General features: G+C 38.6%; 1 long non-coding RNA gene across 1 annotated transcript in view; it reads right to left on the reverse strand.

The window, feature by feature from the left end:
• LOC309624428 overlaps positions 1-21,595 on the reverse strand; it is a 599,716-nt gene that overhangs the window by 544,181 nt on the left and 33,940 nt on the right. The window contains exon 2 of the long non-coding RNA XR_014241912.1: positions 21,094-21,168. This is a non-coding gene — a long non-coding RNA (uncharacterized lncRNA). The remainder of the gene's footprint in view (positions 1-21,093; positions 21,169-21,595) is intronic.

Here is a 21,595-nt window from a genome sequence, read left to right on the forward strand (position 1 = left end):
GCAGGCTCGCCCCGCCTCCTCCGTACCCCTCCCTTCCCCCGGCCTGAGTGAGCCAGAGCCCCCGAATCACCTGCTCCTTTAAACCCGTCCTGTCTGAGTGGGAACAGACGCCCTCAGGTGACCTACACGCAGAGGCAGGGGCATATCCAAAGTTGAACCCCAGGAGCTGTGTGAACAAAGAAGAGAAAGGGAAATCTCTCCCAGCAGCCTCAGGAGCAGCAGATTAAATCTCCACAATCAACTTGATGTACGCTGCATCTGTGGAATACCTGAATAGACAACAAATCATCCCAAAATTGAGGTGGTGGACTTTGGGAGCAACTGTAGACTTGGGGTTTGCTGTCTAATTTGTTTCTGGTTTTATATTTACCTTAGTTTAGTATTTAGAGTTTATTACCATTGGTATATTTGTTTATTGATTTGGTTGCTCTCTTCCTTTTTTTTTATATACAGATATATATTTTTCCCCCTTTTTCTCTTTTTGTGAGTATGTATGTGTATGCTTCTTTGTGTGATTCTGTCTGTACAGCTTTGCTTTTACCATTTGTCCTAGGGTTCTGTCGGTCCTTTTTTTTTGTATAATTTTTAGTGCTTGTTATCATTGGTGGATTTTTTTTTTTTGTCATTAACCTTATTTATTTCAGGGACCAGCTGAAGTTCACCAAAATCCCCAAGATATTTTCCTACTTGACGGTGAAGTCTAGAGGTGCCAGTTAAAATGTTAAAATACAGCGTGCCCAGTTAAATTTTAATTTTTCAGATAAACAATGGAAATTGGCAACCATTGGTAGATTTTCTTTTTGGTTTGGTTGCTCTCTTCTTTCTTTCTTTTTTATTATTAATTTTTAATATTTTTATTTTTAATAATTTTTTTTAATTTTAATAAATTTATTTTACTTTTTTTTCTTTCTTTCTTTCTTTCTTTCTGTCTCCCTTTTCTTCTGAGCCTTGTGGCTGACAGGGTCCTGGTGCTCTGGCCAGGTGTCAGGCCTGTGCCTCTGAGGTGGGAGAGCCAAGTTCAGGACATTGGTCCACCTGAGACATCCCAACTCCACGTAATATCAAACGAAGAAAGCTCTCCCAGACATGTCCATCTCAACACTAAGACCCAGCTCCACGCAAAGACCAGCAAGCTACAGTGCTGGACACCCCATGCCAAACAACTAGCAAGACAGGAACACAACCCCACCCATTAGCAGAGAGGCTGCCTAAAATCATAGTAAGGTCACAGACACCCCAAAACACACCACCGGACGTGGCCCTGCCCACCAGAAAGACAAGATCCAGCCTCATCCACCAGAACACAGGCAACAGTCCCCTCCACCAGGATGCCTACACAAGCCACTGAACCAACCGTAGCCACTGGGAGCAGACACCAAAAACAACAGGAACTACGAACCTGCAGCCTGCGAAAAGGAGACCCCAAACACAGTAAGTTGAGCAAACTGAGAAGACAGAGAAACACACAGCAGATGAAAGAGCAAGGCAAAAACCCACCAGCCCAAACAAATGAAGAGGAAATAGGCAGTCTACCTGAAAAAGAATTCAGAGTAATGATAGTAAAGATGATCCAAAATCTTAGAAATAGAATGGAGAAAATACAAGAAACGTTTAACAAGGACCTAGAAGAACTAAAGAGCAAACAAACAATGATGAACAACACAATGAATGAAATTAAAAGTTCTCTAGATGGAATCAATAGAATAACTGAGGCAGAAGAACGGATAAGTTACCTGGAAGATAAAATAGTGGAAATAACTACCACAGAGCAGAATAAAGAAAACGGAATGAAAAGAATTGAGGACAGTCTCAGAGACATCTGGGATAACATTAAATGCACCAACATTTGAATTATAGAGGTCCCAGAAGAAGAAGAGAAAAAGAAAGGGTCTGAGAAAATATTTGAAGAGATTATAGTTGAACACTTCCCTAATATGGGAAAGGAAATAGTTAATCAAGTCCTGGAAGCACAGAGAGTCCCATACAGGATAAATCCAAGGAGAAACCAGCCAAGACACATATTAATCAAACTGTCAAAAATTAAATACAAAGAAAAAGTATTAAAAGCAGCAAGGAAAAAACAACAAATAACATACAAGGGAATCCCCATAAGGTTAACAGCTGATCTTTCAGCAGAAACTCTGCAAGCCAGAAGGCAGTGGCAAGACATATTTAAAGTGATGAAAGGGAAAAACCTACAGCCAAGATTACTCTACCCAGCAAGAATCTAGTTTAAATTCGACAGAGAAATTAAAACCTTTACAGAGAAGCAAAAGCTAAGAGAATTCAGCACCACCAAACCAGCTTTACAACAAGTGCTAAAGGAACTTCTCTAGGCAGGAAACACAAGAGAAGGAAAAGACCTACAAAAACAAACCCAAAACAATTAAGAAATAGTAATAGGAACATAAATTTTAATTTTTCAGATAAACAATGAATATTGGTAACAATGAATATTGATAACTACCTTAAATGTAAACGGATTAAACACTCCAAACAAAAGACACACACTGGCTGAATGGATACAAAAACAAGACCCGTATATATGCTGTCTACAAGAGACCCACTTCAGACCTAGGGACACATACAGACTGAAAGTGAGGGCATGGAAAAAGATATTCTATGCAAACGGAAATCAAAAGAAAGCTGGAGTAGCAATTCTCATATCAGACAAAATAGACTTTAAAACAAAGACTATTACAAGAGACAAAGAAGGACACTACATAACGATCAAGGGATCAATCCAAGAATAAGATATAACAATTTTAAATATTTATGCACCCAACATAGGAGCACCTCAGTACATAAGGCAAATACTAACAGCCATGAAAGGGGAAATCAACAGTAACACAATCATAGTAGGGGACTTTAACACCCCACTTTCACCAATGGACAGATCATCCAAAATGAAAATAAATAAGGAAATACAGCTTTAAATGATACATTAAACAAGATGGACTTAATTGATATTTATAGGACATTCCATCCAAAAGCAAAAGAATACACTTTCTTCTCAAGTGCTCATGGAACATTCTCCAGGATAGATCATATGTTGGGTCACAAATCAAGCCTTGGTAAATTTAAGAAAATTGAAATCGTGCCAAGTATCTTTTCAACCACAACGCTATGAGACTAGATATCAATTACAGGAAAACAACTGTAAAAAATATAAACACATGGAGACTAAACAATATGCTACTAAATAACCAAGAGATCACTGAAGAAATCAAAGAGGAAATGAAAAAATACCTATAAATAAATGACAATGAAAACGTGATGATCCAAAACAGTGCAAGAGGGAAAGGGAACCCTCTTGCACTGTTGGTAGGAATGTAAATTGATACAGCCACTATGGAGAACAGTATGGAGGTTCCTTAAAAGACTAAAAATAGAACTATCATACGACCCAGCAATCCCACTACTGGGCATATACCCTGAGAAAACCATAATTCAAAAAGAGTCATGTACCAATGTTCATTGCAGCTCTATTTACAATAGCCAGGACATGCAAGTGTCCATCGACAGATGAATGGATAAAGAAGATGTGGCACATATATACAATGGAATATTACTCAGCCATAAAAAGAAACAAAACTGAGTTATTTGTAGTGACTTGGATGGACCTAGAGTCTGTCATACAGAGTGAAGTAAGTCAGAAAGAGAAAAACAAATACCATATGCTAACACACATACATGGAATCTAAAAAAAGAAAAAAAAATGGTTCTGAAGAACCTAGGGGCAGGACAGGAATAAAGATGCAGACGTAGAGAATGGACTTGAGGACATAGGGATGGAGAAGGGTAAGCTGGGACGAAGTGAGAGAGTGGCATGGACATATATACACTAGGGAGGGTGGGAGCGCAACACAAGATGGAGGAGATATGGGGATATATGTATATTATAGCTGACTCACTCTGTTATAAAGCAGAAACTAACACACCATTGTAAAGCAGTTATACTCCAATAAAGATGTTTAAAAAAAAAAAAACACGATCGTAGAGCAAAGTATTGTCAAGCCTGGAGCAGCAATGTTAGGGGTCATTACGACTAGAGATGACTCCTTCAGGAGTTCCCTCACATGGAGATAATCAGATAAGGGTTAGCTCCTAAGTAATGTATTGCTTTATTCCCTCAAGTAGAATGGCAAGAGACTACCCTCTTCTATGTATCTCTGAGGTGGTCAAACAACAGTATTAAGTCATTGTTACAAATGTAAAAAAAATATTAAAAAATAAAGTTATCATAAAACATTGGCTATATTCCCTGTGCTGTACAATATATTCTTGTAGCTTATTTATTTTATACATAGTAGTTTGTACCTCTTAATCTCCTACCCCTAACTTGCCCCTTCCCTCATCTCTCTCTCCACTGGTAACCACTAGTTTGTTCTCTATGACTGTGAGTCTGTTTCTGTTTTATTATATTCATTCATTTGCTTTATTTTTTAGATTCTACATATAAGTGATAACTTACAATATTTGTCTTTCTCTGTCTGACTTATTTCACTAAGCACAGTACCCGCCAGATCCATCCATGTTGTTGCAAATGTCAAAATGCCATTCTTTTTTGTGGCTGAGTAGTATTCCATTGTGTATACATACACCACATCTTCTTTATCCATTTATCTGCTGAAGGACACTTAGGTTGCTTTCATATCTTGGCTATTGTAAATAATACTGCTATGAACGCTGGGGTGAATGTATCTTTTCAAATTAGTATTTTCATTTTCTTTGGTATATACCAAAGTGTGGAATTGCTGGTCATATGGTAATTCTATTTTTAGTTTTTTGAGAAACCTTCATATTGTTTTCCATAGTGGCTGTACCAATTTACATTCCCACCAATAGTATACAAGGGTTCCCTTTCTCCACATCCTTGCCAACATTTATTTGCAGTCTCTCTGATGACAGCCATTCTGACAGGTGTGAGGTTTTATTTTGCTTATTTTCATGTGGCAACTAAAAATTTTTAAATTACACGAGACTAGTATTATAATTCTACTGGGCAGTTCTGCACTAAACTTTGAGAATGATTCCTGTGGAGCAACAGTCCACAACTAGGACAATTTTGCTCCCCTGGGAACATCTGGAGATATCTGGAGACGTTTTTGGTTGTCACAGACTGGAGCAGGGGTTTGATGGACATCTCACAGATAAAGGCCAGGGATGCGGCCAAACATCCTGTAATTCACGAAACAGTACCGCACAACAAAGAATCACCCAGCTCAAAATGTCAGTAGTGCTGAGGTGGAGAAATATGTTCTACCACAGTGATTCTGCACATCCGCATCACTCAGGGAGACTTGAAATATACAGTGGCCCTTGCCCTTGGCCTATCCCTAGACTAATTAAATTGGAATCTCTGGTACAGAGGCCATGGCATGGTTGTTCATTTTGTTTTGCTTTTTTAAATTCCTCAGGGATTCTAATGTATAGCCAGGGTTGAGAACCTCTGTTCCGGAGGGAAGGACAGAGGCCTCACTCATTTATAAATACTGTGTGCCACCAGCACCCACCACCCCCTATCCCCAGACCTGAGAATTTACATTTCTTTCAAGTTTCCAGGTGATGCTTAAGCGGCTGGTTCAGTGTCCTATGGAGCATTTATCTACCATTCAACACAGCACCAGGCACTTCTACTCTCCGGATGGCCCATCACACAGAGAAAGCAGAGATCCTCATCAGACTAGGGCAGTCATTTCCTGCATAGGAGAGGACAACCCCACTACCAAACGTCTCCCTTGACTGGAATCTGAGGCTCTATAAAAGTGACTTCTCCATTTTGCTGAGACAGATGCAGCTCTTTTAGAGAGGGGAAGTGGGTAAAGATGTTAAATATTTACTTAAATCTTGTCTGCCCTGCACTGCAAGCAGGAAACAAAAGTATCAGTGACTGGGTCATCTTAGTGAAACCCCTTTCGCTTTGCTCTTCCATTCCTGCCGGTACACAATTGAAATCACTTTAAGTTTTTACAGATTATGAAATTTTAAAGATTAAAACACCTTCTTCCTAACATTCCTAAGAAAGCAGGAGCCAGGGAAAACAAGCTTTAAACAGTTAATGGTTCTGTACTCAATAATTAACTTTTGAAAAATAGATATATAAATCTAAAATAGATGAACACACACACACACACACACACACACACACACACACACACATCTCTTTACCTGCTGAACACTTTGCCCACTTGCTCTGCTCCAGTCACCCTGGGCTGGCATCCTGCCTGTGCCTCCCACATGCCCGGCACAAAGACCCTTCCCCCAGCATCGTCTGAATGGGGATAACTTCCCACATCCTCCTGGTCTTTGCTCAAATGTCACCTTCTCTCTTCCATCTGGACCCCTCTTCCTCAACCCCTTTTTCTCTGTTCTACTGTTTTTTCCATAGCACATATTACATATAACCAGTACTACGTGATTTACTTACTCTGTTTATTGTCTGTCTTTCATGAAGGAATCTAAGCTCTGTGAGGGTAGAAATCTTTGTTTTGTTCACTGACAGGACTCAAATGCCTAAAATAATGCCTGGCACATGGTCAGTCTGCAATAAATATTTGTTGACCGAATAGCTGTCTTTTAAAATCCAAAAATATTTCATTTTTCCCACAACTTTATTGCTTTTACTAAATTATTTCCAAAATTCTTTTTAGAGTGTGTATCTTTATACTGCATCCCAAGCAAACGAAGAGAAAGCCTACTTGACAGGCCATTACCAACTGAACTAAGAATTCAAGGACCTTCTGGAACTGAAATGCTGTCACTGTGACCGTACCACAGTGGATGAGGGGAAATGATCAAAGTCAAGGTCAAAGAAGCCAGGATATTAAGGGTCTCATGAAGCAGGGTAAAGAGTTTGAATTATGTTTTCAGGTCATTAGGAGGCCACCAAAGGTTTTAGGCAGTGGGTTAAGCAAAGATACTGAGTATCATAACAGGTGATGGATAAGGCCCCCCGGACTGCTCTAAGAGTGGCATTGACCATGTTTTTATTCAACGGTCTATCTGTCCTGATCATCTGATGATGCATAATTTAGCAGGCATGGCTGTTCTTAGTAGGACTGTATCAGCTAGAAGTGCAGAGTCAACCCATCTTCAGAGGAACTGATTTAACCCCTAGATCCCTGCGACTCAATGTGTGGTCTATGGATAAACAGCAGCAGCATCGCCTGGGAGCTGGGAAGAAATACAGAATCCTAGGTCCCACTCTGGACCAAAGAAACTGAAATCTGCATTTTAACATGATCTCCAGGTGACTCGGATGCACGTTAGAGTTGAAGAAATACTGCCCTAGGGTACGGACTAGACTGATCCCTTCACTTCTAGCTCTGTGGGGACCGTAGTGGAAAGGGGTGGATAAGAGAACTTTCTCCCCATTCTCTAGGTTATAGGCTCATCAGCTAGCTGTCTGTGGCAGTGACTTACATCCTTAACTAAAGAGCCCAAAGAGACAACAAAACCTCCCTGCCTGGTGGTCCTTTCTGACTGCCATTGAAACAGAAGCATTAGAAAGTTCTCTAAGTTCAAGGTTTCCTCATGCAACATCATTATTTCCAAACTGTTTTCACAGACATTTTCTCTTCATCTTATTAACGCTTCAGAGTGTGGTCAGGGGACTCCGGTGGTCCCCAAGACCCCTTCAGGGGTCTCAAAGTCAAAACTATTTTCACAGTAATACTATGACATCACGTGATGAGTGTACAAAGTATAAAAAGCTCATTGAAGGGGCTTCATATTCCACACTGCAATTAACCCTTCAGAAATAGTACCACTTGCCCATTTTGCAGTGTCAAGGAAGACTATCCTCAGTTATCTGAAAGGTTAATACAATACTTCTCACTCTTTCAACTATATATCTGGGTGAGGCCGGATTTTCTTCATGTGCTGCAACCCAAACAACATAGTGCAACAGATTAAACACAGAAGCAGGTGTGAGAATCCAGCTGTCTTCTATCAAGCCAACCATTAAGGAGATTTGCAAAAATGTAAAATAATGCCACTATTCTCACTATTTTGGGGGTTTTGGAAACAGTCACTTTTCATGAAAATATGTTATTTATATTAACATGCAACAGGTTTATCATTTTTAACAAATTAATCAATATTTTTTAAATTTGTTTTAATTTCTAATACATTGTATGTCAATAAACATAGTCCATGTAAACAACAGCTCTGAGTCCTCAACAATTTTTAAGAGTGTAAAAGTGTCTGGAGATCAGAAAGTTCTGAGAACTGCTACATTAGAGCAAAGTAAAATAAAGACTGAAAAGCCTCTTGTGGGAAAGAAACTTTTCAAGTAGACTTCTGGGTAAGCAGGGTGGAACATACTGATAAGAAAGAAAAAAGTCAACCTGCTTATAAGATAAATAAATAACCATGAGCAGGAATGGAAGTGTCTAAATTAGGTTCTCAATGTTCTCTTTATTGCGGTTATTTCCTCTGTCATAAATAACCGAACTGCTAAAACCAGGCGCATTCCCCACTGAGGATCCTGCTGTTCTCTCTACCCAGAATGCTCTGCTAACAGCTATTTATATAACTAATTTCCTCACCCCACCCCCTCAGGTCCTTGATCAAAAATTATCATCCCAGTGATGCCCACCCTGAACTCCCAACCCAAAATTGCAACCCACCCCATTCCATTCACACACATTTCCAACTCCCTTCACCCAGCTCTGCTTTTTCTTTTTCACAGACTTACCACCTGCTAAAATACCAAATAACATGTTTGTTTATTACATCTGCTGATACTATCCTCTCTTGCTAGAATAAGCTGCATAAAGGAAACTTTTTTTCTGTTTTGTAATCTATCCGCATCATCTCTTCTAGAGCAGTGCCTGGTACCTGGTAACTTACAGTAAGTATTTGTTAAGTATAAGGAGAGTGAGTTTTGCAGATAGAGGAGGTAGAGCTTAGAAGATCAAGATTGGCTGTTAGACCCAAGCAAAACTTGGATTTGAATCCTGATTCAGACAATTACCAGGCTCAAGCTCTTCAGCAAGTTATTAAACACTCTAGCCCTCAATTTTCTCACATGTAAAATCTACGTCACAGGATTGTGGTAAGAATAAATAAGATAATATCTGAAAACAACATATTGCCTGGAACTTAGTAATTGATCATTAATCACACTGTTATGGTTATTGCACCATTATTAGCTACTTTATCTTTTATGCTCCCAGTAACCAGTGTTGAGGGTTTACTGATTGGATTAAAGGCAATGGACAGCCCCAGGTTCACTTTTGCTACATAAAGAGTAGCTCAATTTTCCATTGCTCAAGAAGATACCTTTCCAGACTCAGGGATATAAGTAAAATAGATTTAACTCATTACATGTCCGTGCTAGAAGCATCATGAGAGGTCATTTAGTTCAACCTTTATTTTATCTTAACAGGTAAGTAAATGGGGGCCTGAGGTGAAAAGGTGTTCTAAGATCACATAGCTTGTTAGTACAGAAAAGAACCTAAAAATCCAGATTTCTGGATTCCCAGGACAATATTCTTTCTAATCCAACTGTCATGGAAACTGTTTATTGGAATACTTAAAAAATTCTCAACTTTTCATCCTGTGCAAGGTTAACAAGGAGAACTAGGAGATAATTGAGATTATGTCTGCATGGACCGAGGATGCCTCTCTAGCACTCAGTAGCCACTGATAAGACATGCCCACTTTCTTTACCACTCATAATTAATGGTTTGCACAGGAATAAACATTGAACAAATAAATCCTACTACACACTGAAAGAACACTAACTTCATTCACATAACCATCCAGAAGATTCTAATCAAGGAAAGATAAATCAGTGAAGTTATTCCTTCAGAGTTTTTTTCAACCTTAGTATGTTAATTTTAGCTCTTTCAGGCTGCATCTATAAACTGCACATTTGGACTAAAATTCATTAGTCAATTTAGTCAACTATTTTGGCTAACATTTTTCCCTGAATATTTCTAAAAAGTGTCAGATATATTAAAATCCATGGAATTTAGTTCTACTCTTATTAGTAGCACCTCCAAAATATATGTTCAGAATTGGCCCACATACTTATATACAGGTAATTATAAAGTTGGCTCTTCCACTTGCACAGGCAAATGACCAAATGATATGCATAAAACGAGAAGTTGTATAAAAATTCAAATATCTAAGATGTGACAGTCTAGTCTCTGATCAAGCCTCAAAAAAAAAAAAAAGATATTAAAAACAAACCAAGGAAGTAAACAAAAGAGTTGTTACGAAAACATACTTGAATCACTGAAAGCAAATTAAAGATCCCTCCTATTTGCCAAATATAACCACTTAGACTCTACTGCACAATACAGGCCTGTGCAAATCAACATCATAAAACAATACATGGAAGGCAGCACCATGGTAGACCTCCAAGGTAGCGCAAAACACTGAACAATAGGAAAAGTCCCCTCTGGTAGTTGATTATGAAGTGCTTTACCTGAAGAATCTAATCTTTAATCCAGCTTGAATTCATTCATTTAACAAGTATTTATTAAGCACCTGCCAAGGAGGGTTTGGAACATCTGGAGTTCAAAAATGAATGACATTTTGATATATTACCCAGCTTAGAAGTTAGGAAAGAAAGTCCAGACCAAATCTGTTCTGAAAGCAATGGGTAGATAAGGAAATGAAAATAAAAACATCCAAGTTTAGCTGGGGTAGATGTCACACAACCCCCTCCACTGGGCAAAGGCTAAATATATAATTATACAGAGTTGATTTAAGAAAAAAAACAAACAGGAAATGTAAACATTGTTCTAACAGATTAAATTTCAGGGGTTGAACAGGAGGTGCAAGCAGTAATTTCATCATGGCTAAACAGGAAACACATGATCAAGGAAAGGCAAACCAATGATAAGTACGTAGAATGAGAAGGGATGAATAAATGCTGTGTGAGTCTAAAGGATATATAAGCATCCACTGAGGAAACCAATCATGATATAGTCACAGATGATGTTCTCCTACATGGGCAGTAGGACATCTCAGTAATAAAGTACATTTATTCCCACTCCATTTCTTACCCAACAAGATAATACTAAGACAGAGCCAACACAAAATACATAACAGATTAGGGGGTAATTGGCAAAATACCAAGTACTATGGAATAACAAAACATCTTGGGCCATTCTAGTCTTCTGGAAATCAAATGAATAAATGTCGCCTATTCACTGAGCTCTGGAAAGTTAAGGAATGGGCAGCATTTGGCAATGCAACTTACTTTCCCCAGCTGCAAATAAAAGATTCTGGAAAGGAGGATTCTTTAGCTTTCAGGGCCCTAAACTTCTATCTACCAGCTCCGAAATCATGGCAGTCAACCAGTTTCTCAAATAATCCTATGAAAACAATTCAGAACTATTCATTCACATTTATCTGCTTGCATGTTTCTCCAGTTCTCCTTCCTGAGGAGATAACATACACTGTGGGTAGGGGCATAAACTCTGAAGTTGGACAGCCTGGATCAGAATCAGGCCCACCCCTGCTGGTTGTGTGATCTAAGAAGAGTTAATATTGCCAAGCTTCAACTTCCTCATCTGTAAAAGGGAAAAGATAGGAGGAAACTACCACTAGGGATTGTTGTGAGGCTTAAAAATGGCTATCACATGGTAGGAGTTCAATAATCTTGGCCGTGATTAGCAAATGGTATTCTTAGCAAAGATGAATGTCGTGCCAATGACTATCACTAGCCTGAAAAGAGAGTGCAGTCAGCATGGCTTTTTAATATTTTATTGTCCTTCTTACTAGGCTCCTGTTTAAATGAATTCAAATAGAATTATGTATGCACTATTTAGTTCATCCGTGCTATATGGCCCTGTAGAGGTTTTGTGGGATCTTTGTGAACGTCCCCTTTCACCTGTGCTGATGCTCACATCTAGAAAGATTATGCTTCCATGTCCCTCATGAGTAAGGTTCTGAGAAGGTCAGTTCTCATTCTAGCACTTCTTTTGATGTCCAAGGAAGGCAGATTACACAACTTAGCCCTCACCTCCAAATTCATCCAGCAGGGGCATGGACAGTGTATATCTTCAGGGCACTGCCCTGTGCAGCCTGGCTCAGGGGCAAAGTGAAGCAAGAAGTGGGGAAAATGACTCTGAGAATGGTTTCAAGGAGAGTGAAGGCTTCTAGAACCAAGGGCCCTGCTGGCCTTGGTTGGCTTGGTTTCCTTCTATCCTCGCCAGTGCCTGGACCACAAACTATCATTGAATCCATGGAGGAGAATTATTACAAGGCACTTTAATGAGTCCATGCATGCTCAGAATGCACAAATTATGTTCAATGTACAGTAAGTAATTAGATCTTCAAATTATCAAACCAAAGGTAACTATCAAAGTAGAAACAAACCAAGAAAAAAGAGTCTTTTAAGCAGGGGGAAAAAAACAATAACAGGAAGCAGAGTCAACTTTCCTGACCTCTTGGGTATCTTTTACCAGGTTACTTATTTAATTAACTTTTTAACATTTTTATTGGAGTATAATTGCTTTACAATGTTGTCGTACTTTCTGCTGTATAACAAAAGTGAATCAGCTATATGTATACATATATCCCCATATCCCTTCCCTGTTGCATCTCCCTCCCACAATCCTTATCCCTCCCCTCTAGGTGGTCACAAAGCACCGAGCTGATCTCCCTGTGCTATGTAGCTGCTTCCCACTAGCTATCTATTTTATATTTGGTAGACTATATATGTCAATGCTACTCTCTCAGTTCGTCCCAGCTTACCCTTCCCAATCCCCGTGTCCTCAAGTCCATTCTCTACAGCTGCGTCTTTATTCCTGTCCTGCCCCTAGGTTCTTCAGAACCATTCTTTTCTTTTTTTTTTAGATTCCATATATATGTGTTAGCATACAGTATTTTTCTCTTTCTGACTTAACTCACTCTGTATGACAGACTCTAGGTCCATCCACCTCACTACAAATAACTCAATTTCGTTTCTTTCTATGGCTGAGTAATAGTCCATTGTATATATGTTCCAATCTTCTTTATCCATTCATCTGTCGATGGACACCTAGGTTGCTTCCATGTCCCGGCTATTGTAAATAGTGCTGCAGTGAACATTGTGCTACATGACTCTTTTTGAATTATGGTTTTCTCCGGGTATATGCCCAGTAGCGGGATTGCTGGGTCATACAGTAGTTCTATTTTTAGTTCTTTAAGGAACCTCCATACTGTTCTCCATAGTAGCTGTATCAATTTACACTCCCACCAACAGTGCAGGAGGGTTCCCTTTCCTCCACACCCTCTCGAGCATTTATTGTTTGTAGATGTTTTGATGACGGCCATTCCGACAGGTGTGAGGTGATACCTCATTGTAGTTCTGATTTGCATTTCTCTAATGATTAGTGATGTTGAGCACCCTTTCATGTGTTTGTTGGCAATCCGTATATCTCCTTTGGAGAAATGTCTATTTAGATCTTCTGCCCATTTTTGGATTGGGTTGTTTGTTTCTTTGATATTGAGCTGCATGAGCTGCTTCTATATTTTGCAGATTAATTCTTTGTCAGTTGCTTCATTTCCAAATATTTTCTCCCATTCTGAGGGTTGTCTTTTCGTCTTGTTTATGGTTTCCTTTGCTGTGCAAAAGCTTTGAAGTTTCATTAGGTCCCATTTGTTTATTTTTGTTTTTATTTCTATTTCTCTAAGAGGTGGTCCAAAAAGGATCTCTCTGTGATTTATGTCAAAGAGTGTTCTGCCTACATTTTCCTCTATGTGTTTTATAGTGTCTGGCCTTATATTTAGGTCTTTTATCCATTTTGAGTTTATTTTTGTGTATGGTGTCAGGATGTGTTCTAATTTCATTCTTTTATATGTAGCTGTCCAGTTTTCCCAGCACCACTTATTGAAGAGGTGGTCTTTTCTCCATTGTATATTCTTGCCTCCTTTCTCAAAGATAAGGTGACCATATGTGCGTGGGTTTATCTCTGGGCTTTCTATCCTATTCCATTGATCTACATTTCTGTTTTTGTGCCAGTACCATACTGTCTTGATTACTGTAGCTTTGTAGTATAGTCTGAAGTCCAGAAGCCTGATTCCTCCACCTCCGTTTTTCTTTCTCAAGATTTCTTGGGCTATTTGGGGTCTTTTGTGCTTCCATACAAATTGTGAAATGTTTTGTTCTAGATCTGTGAAAAATGCTGTTGGTAGTTTGATAAGGATTGCTTTGAATCTGTAAATTGCTTTGGGCTGTATTGTCATTTTCACAATGCTGATTCTTCCAATCCAAGAACGTGGTATATCTCTCCATCTGTTTGTATCATCTTTAATTTCTTTCATCAGTGTCTTAATAGTTTTCTGCATACATGTCTTTTTTCTCCTTAGGTAGGTTTATTCCTAGGTATTTTATTCTTTTTGTTGAAATGGTAAATGGGAGTGTTTCCTTAAATTCTGTTTCAGATTTTTCATCATTAGTGTATAGGAATGCAAGAGATTTCTGTGCATTAATTTTGTATACTGCTACTTTACCAAATTCATTGATTAGCTCTAGTAGTTTTCTGGTAGCATCTTTAGGATTCTCTATGTATAGTATCATGTCATCTGCAAACAGTAACAGCTTTATTTCTTCTTTTCCAATTTGGGTTCCTTTTATTTCTTTTTCTTCTCTGATTACTCGACTGCTGTGGCTAAAACTTCCAAAACTATGTTGGATAATAGTGGTGAGAGTGGGCATCCTTGTCTTGTACCTGATTTTAGAGGAAATGGTTTCAGTTTTTTACCATTGAGAATGATGTTGGCTGTGGGTTTGTCATACATGGCTTTATTATGTTGAGGTAAGTTCCCTCTATGTCTACTTTCAGAAGAGTTTTTAACATAAAGGGGTGTTGAATTTTGTCAAAAACTTTTTGTGCCTCTATTGAGATTATTATATGGTTTTATCCTTCATTTTGTTAATATAGTGTATCACATTGATTGATCTGTATATACTGAAGAATCCTTGCATTCCTGAGATAAACCCCACTTGATCATGGTGTATGATCCTTTTAAAGTGCTGTTGGATTCTGTTTGCTAGTATTTTGTTGAGGATTTTTCCATGTATGTTCATCAGTGATAATGGCCTGTAGTTTTCTTTTTTTGTGACATCTTTCTCTGGTTTTGGTGTCAGGGTGATGCTGGCCTCATAGAATGAGTTTGGGAGTGCTCCTCCCTCTGCTATATTTTGGAAGAGTTTGAGAAGGACGGGTGTAAGCTCTTCTCTAAATGTTTGATAGAATTCGCCTGTGAAGCCATCTGGTCCTGGGCTTTGGTTTGTTGGAAGATTTTTAATCACAGTTTCAATTTCAGTGCTTGTGATTGGTCTGTTCATATTTTCGATTTCTTTCTGGGTCAGTCTCAGAAGGTTGTGCTTTTCTAAGAATTTGTCCATTTCTTCCAGGCTGTCCATATTATTGTCATATAGTTGCTTGTAGTAATCCCTCATGATTCTTTGTATTTCTGCAGGGTCAGTTGTTACTTCCTCTTTTTCATTTCTAATTCTGTTGATTTGAGTCTTATCCCTTTTTTTCTTGATGAATCTAGCTAGTGGTTTATCAGTTTTGTTTATCTTCTCAAAGAACCAGCTTTTAGTTTTATTGATCCTTGAGGATGCTTGAGAAGACCCAAGAATTTGCATTTAAAACAAGCATTCTAGGAATATGATACATATATAATTACAGGGGTGGAAATAGGGCCTGCAGGTAAGAGCCAAGAATGTGACTTATTTAGAAAAATAGAGACAGGATTTCATTTTTTTCAAGTACTGTATATATAGATTATAGATTATAAAGGAACAATTCTCTATTTCCACCACACTGAACAACTTCGAATTGCAACAGGAGACATTTCGTGCAATATAGACTGAAATATACCTGTTTCTGAAATGCCCTAATTAGCAGCATTTCAGAGTCTCTTCTGTCCTGTTGTTTAGACATGGCAATACACTAGCAAGGATAGGTAAGCTTTCAGCAGCAGTCATGAGTAGGGCACACAAGACCAGGAAAATCATTGCAGATCATAACCCACCATATGAATTCCAAAGAGAGAGAAAACTGGTATAGAGCCAGCGTGTTCCCAGGTACCCATAACTCATCGACAACCAACAGTGGCCACAGAAAGGGACCAGAGTCATGGCTATGCCACTACCTGCCCTTTGCTCAGGCTGATCCTCTTCTGTACCCAGGCCTGAATGTACATAAAGATGTGATGTAAGCAGTGTTTGCTTTGGTTACCACCTTGGTAACTTGGTGTCCTCAAGTCATGGGTTTTCGAGTCACACTAACAGAAGTTCAGAGTTTAGTTTACTAGCTTTTGTGATCTTCCAACAAATTGCTTAACCTCTGCAAGTCTCAGTTCCCTCATCTGTAAGGTTAGAAAAATATAGTCAACCCCACGGGGTGTCATGAGGGGGAATTAAAGTATGTAAAACCCCACAGGGTGTCATGAGGGGGAATTAAAGTATGTAAAACAGAGGCCCAACATACACTCAACAAATTATAATTTTCTGTCATTTCTGTTATTGCTGTTGCACTATTGAAATCATTGATATTACTATTGTTATTATTATCAACATCATTATTCCAATGGATCCTGAAATTCTTAGACTCCAATGAGTTCAGGAATTACAGGCCAGGGACCACTGCTTCAGCCCACTGGCACTTTTTCTCTTTCATATCTAAAAAATCCCCAAAATCTTCTAACTTAACTCCAATAAGTGAATTCATCGTAAAGTGTTATCCTCTTTGTCACCGACCCAATTGTCTTCACCAATTTTATGAATATCTTTAAAAGAGTGACTTCTATGTCTTAAATTGAAACCATAATCCTAATGATGGAAATTTCAGTCATTGCAACAGATTTGAGGTCAGAATTTGGGGGTTAGGAGGATGTATCAGTTATTCTTCACTCACAGCTGTTTGTAAGAGACCACCTAAGAATACGTAGAATCAGTTCTTCCAGTATCTCCAACTTTATTTAGTGCTGGGATAAGAGAGGGTGAAGGTTGAGACTGGGACAGAGAGTTCGGCTACTGATAACGTCTGACTGTGATCTTCCAGTTTCAACACCCCTTTTATCCTTCCGCCCGTGTCTACTTTCCAGAAAAAACTGCATACTTCTCACAGCCTGGAAAAGCCACGTCCCTCTTCCCTCCTAGAGGAATCTCAATCATTCTTCAAAGATCAACTCAGAAGTCCCCCTCTTTTAAAACTTCCCTGATAACACAAAGTTGAAGGTAATCACTCATAGAACTAAAGAGTTGGAAGAAAGCTTCTCTAATTTTATGGCTTGAATAAATTCCATGTTTTAAAGATGTAGTCAAGATGCAGGGCTTTTAGTAGGAAAAAACTGTCTGATTTCAACACTCAGCATTCTACTTAGAATTATGAATTGTTTTTTTCAATGTTTCAGCTGTTTTTTTCATCTGCACATACTTGCCTGGGGACCTGCTTTCACAGGAAACCAAGAAAAGCCAGTTCATAATATTCATGCTTTTGAGGGTGTAAGGAAATGATCAGACTCATATACTGTGTGGTAAGAACACACATTCTTACAGACCTTTTTAGGGTAATGAAATAGACTATCAATATTTTTAAAATGCATACCCTGTGAACAAGGCATTCTTCTAAGACTCTCTCTTAGAGTAATCCACATAGGAGCACAAAGAAAGAACTATGAGGATGCTCTCTGTAGAACACTATGTAATAGAGAAATGTTGGAAATATCTGTCAATATATCTGTCAAAATATCTGTAAATAGGAGAATGATTAAGTAAATTACAGTATAAGCATTCTATGAAACATTGTGAAGCTATTTAAAAAGCATGAGTTTGATCTATATTTACTGGTAAGGAAAGATGTTTATGATATACCAATAAGCAAAAAAAATTAAATTAAAAAAGCATGGGTATTGTGTTCTATATCTGTTATTTTCCTCTCTCTTTCTGGAAATACACACACACACACACACACACACACACACACACACACACACATATCAAACTATTAGCATGGTTACCACTGGGGAGGCAGATGGCTTAGGGGTAGAAGTGTTAGAGATGGTACAGAAGGGGTTATAAAGGGGAATGCCTCTCTATTTTTTTTTATAAGTGCATATTACCTTTAAAATTGAAAAAGAAAATAAAGGTAATGCATTTGGAAATTAACATCTGAAACATTCTTAACCATTTTAATTTTTCTTTAACTTCACAATCAACATTGGCAGCAAAAAAACTCAGGGGATTTTAGCTGTACATTCTCCTTCTGTCTCACATATATCAGTGTAAAAATGTGTTGTAACCAAATTTAAGCACATAAGTAACCTAAAAAGTAATTAATAAGGGAAATTATCTGTTGACACTATTGTCTTGTATACAATTGCTCGCTCTTTTAAGATGAGAAAATCCACACAAAATATATTTCAAACACTATTATATTTTTCACAAGCAAAATAAGGAAAACCACAATTACAAGGGCAAACAGGAAATTAAAACCAACTATAAATGTACACTTAAACCTCCTGCATTTTTTTGTTTCTTTATTCAGGAAATTAAATGATACCGAATGACAAAGATCTGCAATCTCTCAAGTGTTTAAGAGGAAGTACAGCATTCACTTAGGAGAAAACTACAGCAAACGATGCTATTGTCAGGAGGATTTAATAGATTTGAAAAAAAAAATGCTGTGAAGGACTACCCCCAAAAGCCAACCCATCGTGGCCCATGTGTTTTTGTCTCCAGAATTTGCTTTCCATAGAATTCTATGAGTGCAGGTGAGTTTCAGAGAGAACCTACTGGCTAGTTACAGTGAATCCCATAATGCAATGAGAAAGGCATGGGGTGGTGGTGAGAAACATGGCCCCTGCTTGGCTGTGTGATTATGAGCAAAGAATACTAAGCCTTGACTTTCTGTAAACTAGGAATAAACATATAAAATGACAAGGTCGCTCTGAGGATTAACAGAAAAAGTGTGCACCAAAGCACTTAATCTAGCTAACGCTACTCAGGTATTGATTTTTGTCATTATTCCATTTCTATTTTTAAAAACTCCTGTGTTGGGATGAATAATAGTAAGATGATCAAAAGATGTAAAAGATTTCAATAATACATCATTTTTGTAAAACTACTCCTATTGACCTACAACTTGATCAATGTGACTGGCAGATATCTATGGAAACTTAAGAGGAATATATAGGCTGATATTGACAAGCAGAAGTAAATAATGTCTATTAAAACTGCTTGGTTAATGATACAGGGTCCATTCATTTGGCTAATGTTTACTGAATATGAACTATGCTTCACACACTGTGTTAGATGCTGTGGACAGACAGTATTGTGTAAAACAGGGCTCCTACCCTAACAACTTAGAATCTACTGCAGATGAAAGGTATTGAAAAAAATACATAATTCCAAGTATGCAGTAGTTTATTTAGGAGATGATCCCAGAAATCACTGTGAGAAAATGGGGAAGTGAGACAGGGAAGGGAGAAAAACCAATAAAGAGTACACTGACTAGCCAGTTACCTCTATGGTAGAATGGTCAACTATCCCAGTTTACCAGGATTGAGGGGCTTCCCAGGACACAGGACTTTCTATGCTAAAACTGGGACAGTTCCAAGAAATCTGGGATCAGTTGATCACCCTACTCTATGAACAGCTGGGTCTCAATCATTCTGGAAGCCTCCTGAGAGGCTGCATGGAACACAACTTAGAATTATCTCAATGAAAGGCAAGGAAGTAGAGTATTTATCCACCGACCCTCAATGGTTGAGGATCACTCCAAGGCATTATATTTCAGTTACTCCCAATCTGACCTGTGCAGGGGCAGGGCATGCTCCTGAGCCCAGAGGATGCCCCCTGAAAGACAGACACAGGAAGATGTTGGCATGTTTATGAAGTGTCTGCAGGCAAACTCTGGGGTCAGCCAAGGGGACATGGGCAGGGCATCAACACTATCTGATACATGATTATTTTTTCCCAATCTGATGGGCAAAAGAATGAGCTCAATGTTGTTTTCATTGGGATTCCCTATTTAGTGGGGAGTTTAGAACTAACTTCATATTTGCATCCCTTTTTGAGCATCTAAAGACAGTTTAAGGGTAGTTTATTTTCTCAGCCTCAGACAACTGCCCCCGTAATAGAAAACACTAAAAAAATTTCACTGAATTTATCTAGAATATGTGTGTATCGGGGTGGGGATAGAGGTGGGGAGCAGGGCAAACTCTTCCATGTGAACTGAAGGTGAGAACTGACAACTCAGTCATAGTGTTCCCAGTGCCATGATCCTTGCTACACTTCCTTTTACCTTTAAAGGAGAATTGAGATCCTTGAGTTTTATATATCACATTTTTTAGGTTCCCAGTGACTTGACTGATAGTCATGATTCATACTTGTTCCTCTTCCAAGGCTCTTCTCCCATACTCATTTCCTCCCAGGTATATTTTCAGATCACTCCTAATTCCCTGTAAGCCTGCGTGTGCACTGCTCCCTTTCACTTCTGCTGTGACCATAGCAGTCCATTTCTATTTTCTTCAAGCCTCACTCACTGCAGCCTATTTTGAATTATATTCTAGCTGACTACTAGGGAAATCGGGGATGTTTAATGGAGCTCTCGTAACAGTCATTACCGAAACCCAACATACTCAAATCTCTTGTGTAATTCAAAACCCATGATATGCTTAGTCTAAAAGCTACAGTCGGGGGGACTCACTGTATCATAATAAGAACATGAGCTTTGCACACTCAGAAGATAACTAAATCATAAATTTAAACTGTAGATTCTGTCACTTCACTGATTAAGCTCTCAAACATTTCCCCAACTACCTAAGACCTGTCATTATTAATCCTACCTGGTTTTATGCATTCCGTCTCACATTTCTCAGCACATGTTATGGCCTTTTACCAAGCTTATCCTCCAATCATGATTATAGACAGTATTTTAGAATGATAATCTTTTGATGGTTTTATTACCGAGCAGGAAGCAATCTGTATAATTCCTGTCCCATAAATTAATTGCCTAGACTTTTCTTGCTAACCTTTCATTTCAAAACTTGTCCCTTGGTTTCAAAGAATAAACCAGTCCTTATCTTACAAATACAGCAACTGAGATTCCAAGATGTGAAGTGACTTACCTGAGGTCACCCAACTCGCAGCCAGGGCCAGAAGTCCTCTTCCTAGGCTATCATCCATCTTCTCTTCTTGCTTCTCTGGAAAGAAGAGAACATCTCAGGCAGTCATCTTGCCATCCACGTGCCCGGCTTAGACCTCGGTGCTTTAAGACTCCGTCACCACCATTACCCACCCTTCAGTCATTCCATTTCAGAGAAGTTAATACTAGCTTCTTTGCAAGTGCCCCGCAGGGCATGGGCCTCCATATGTGTGACATGAATGCCAGTTGCACTTACAGTCTCTTCCAGACATTTGGTACTTGCTGTGTCCTATGTGGATAGCTATTCACCTCTTTATAAATAATGCATCTGTCTGCACAACTCAAATTCAAGGCCCCTGAGGGCACAAATCATATTTATATATTTCTTTTCATTTTCCGTCATGCCTAAATACCTGTCACTATGCATATGGAGATGTTTCACAAATATTTAATAAGGATGATAATGATAACTTCATGGGCACAAT

This window comes from Balaenoptera borealis (genome assembly GCF_965194805.1).
Source record: "Balaenoptera borealis genome assembly, chromosome: 2".
Classification (NCBI taxonomy): Eukaryota; Metazoa; Chordata; class Mammalia; order Artiodactyla; family Balaenopteridae; genus Balaenoptera; species Balaenoptera borealis.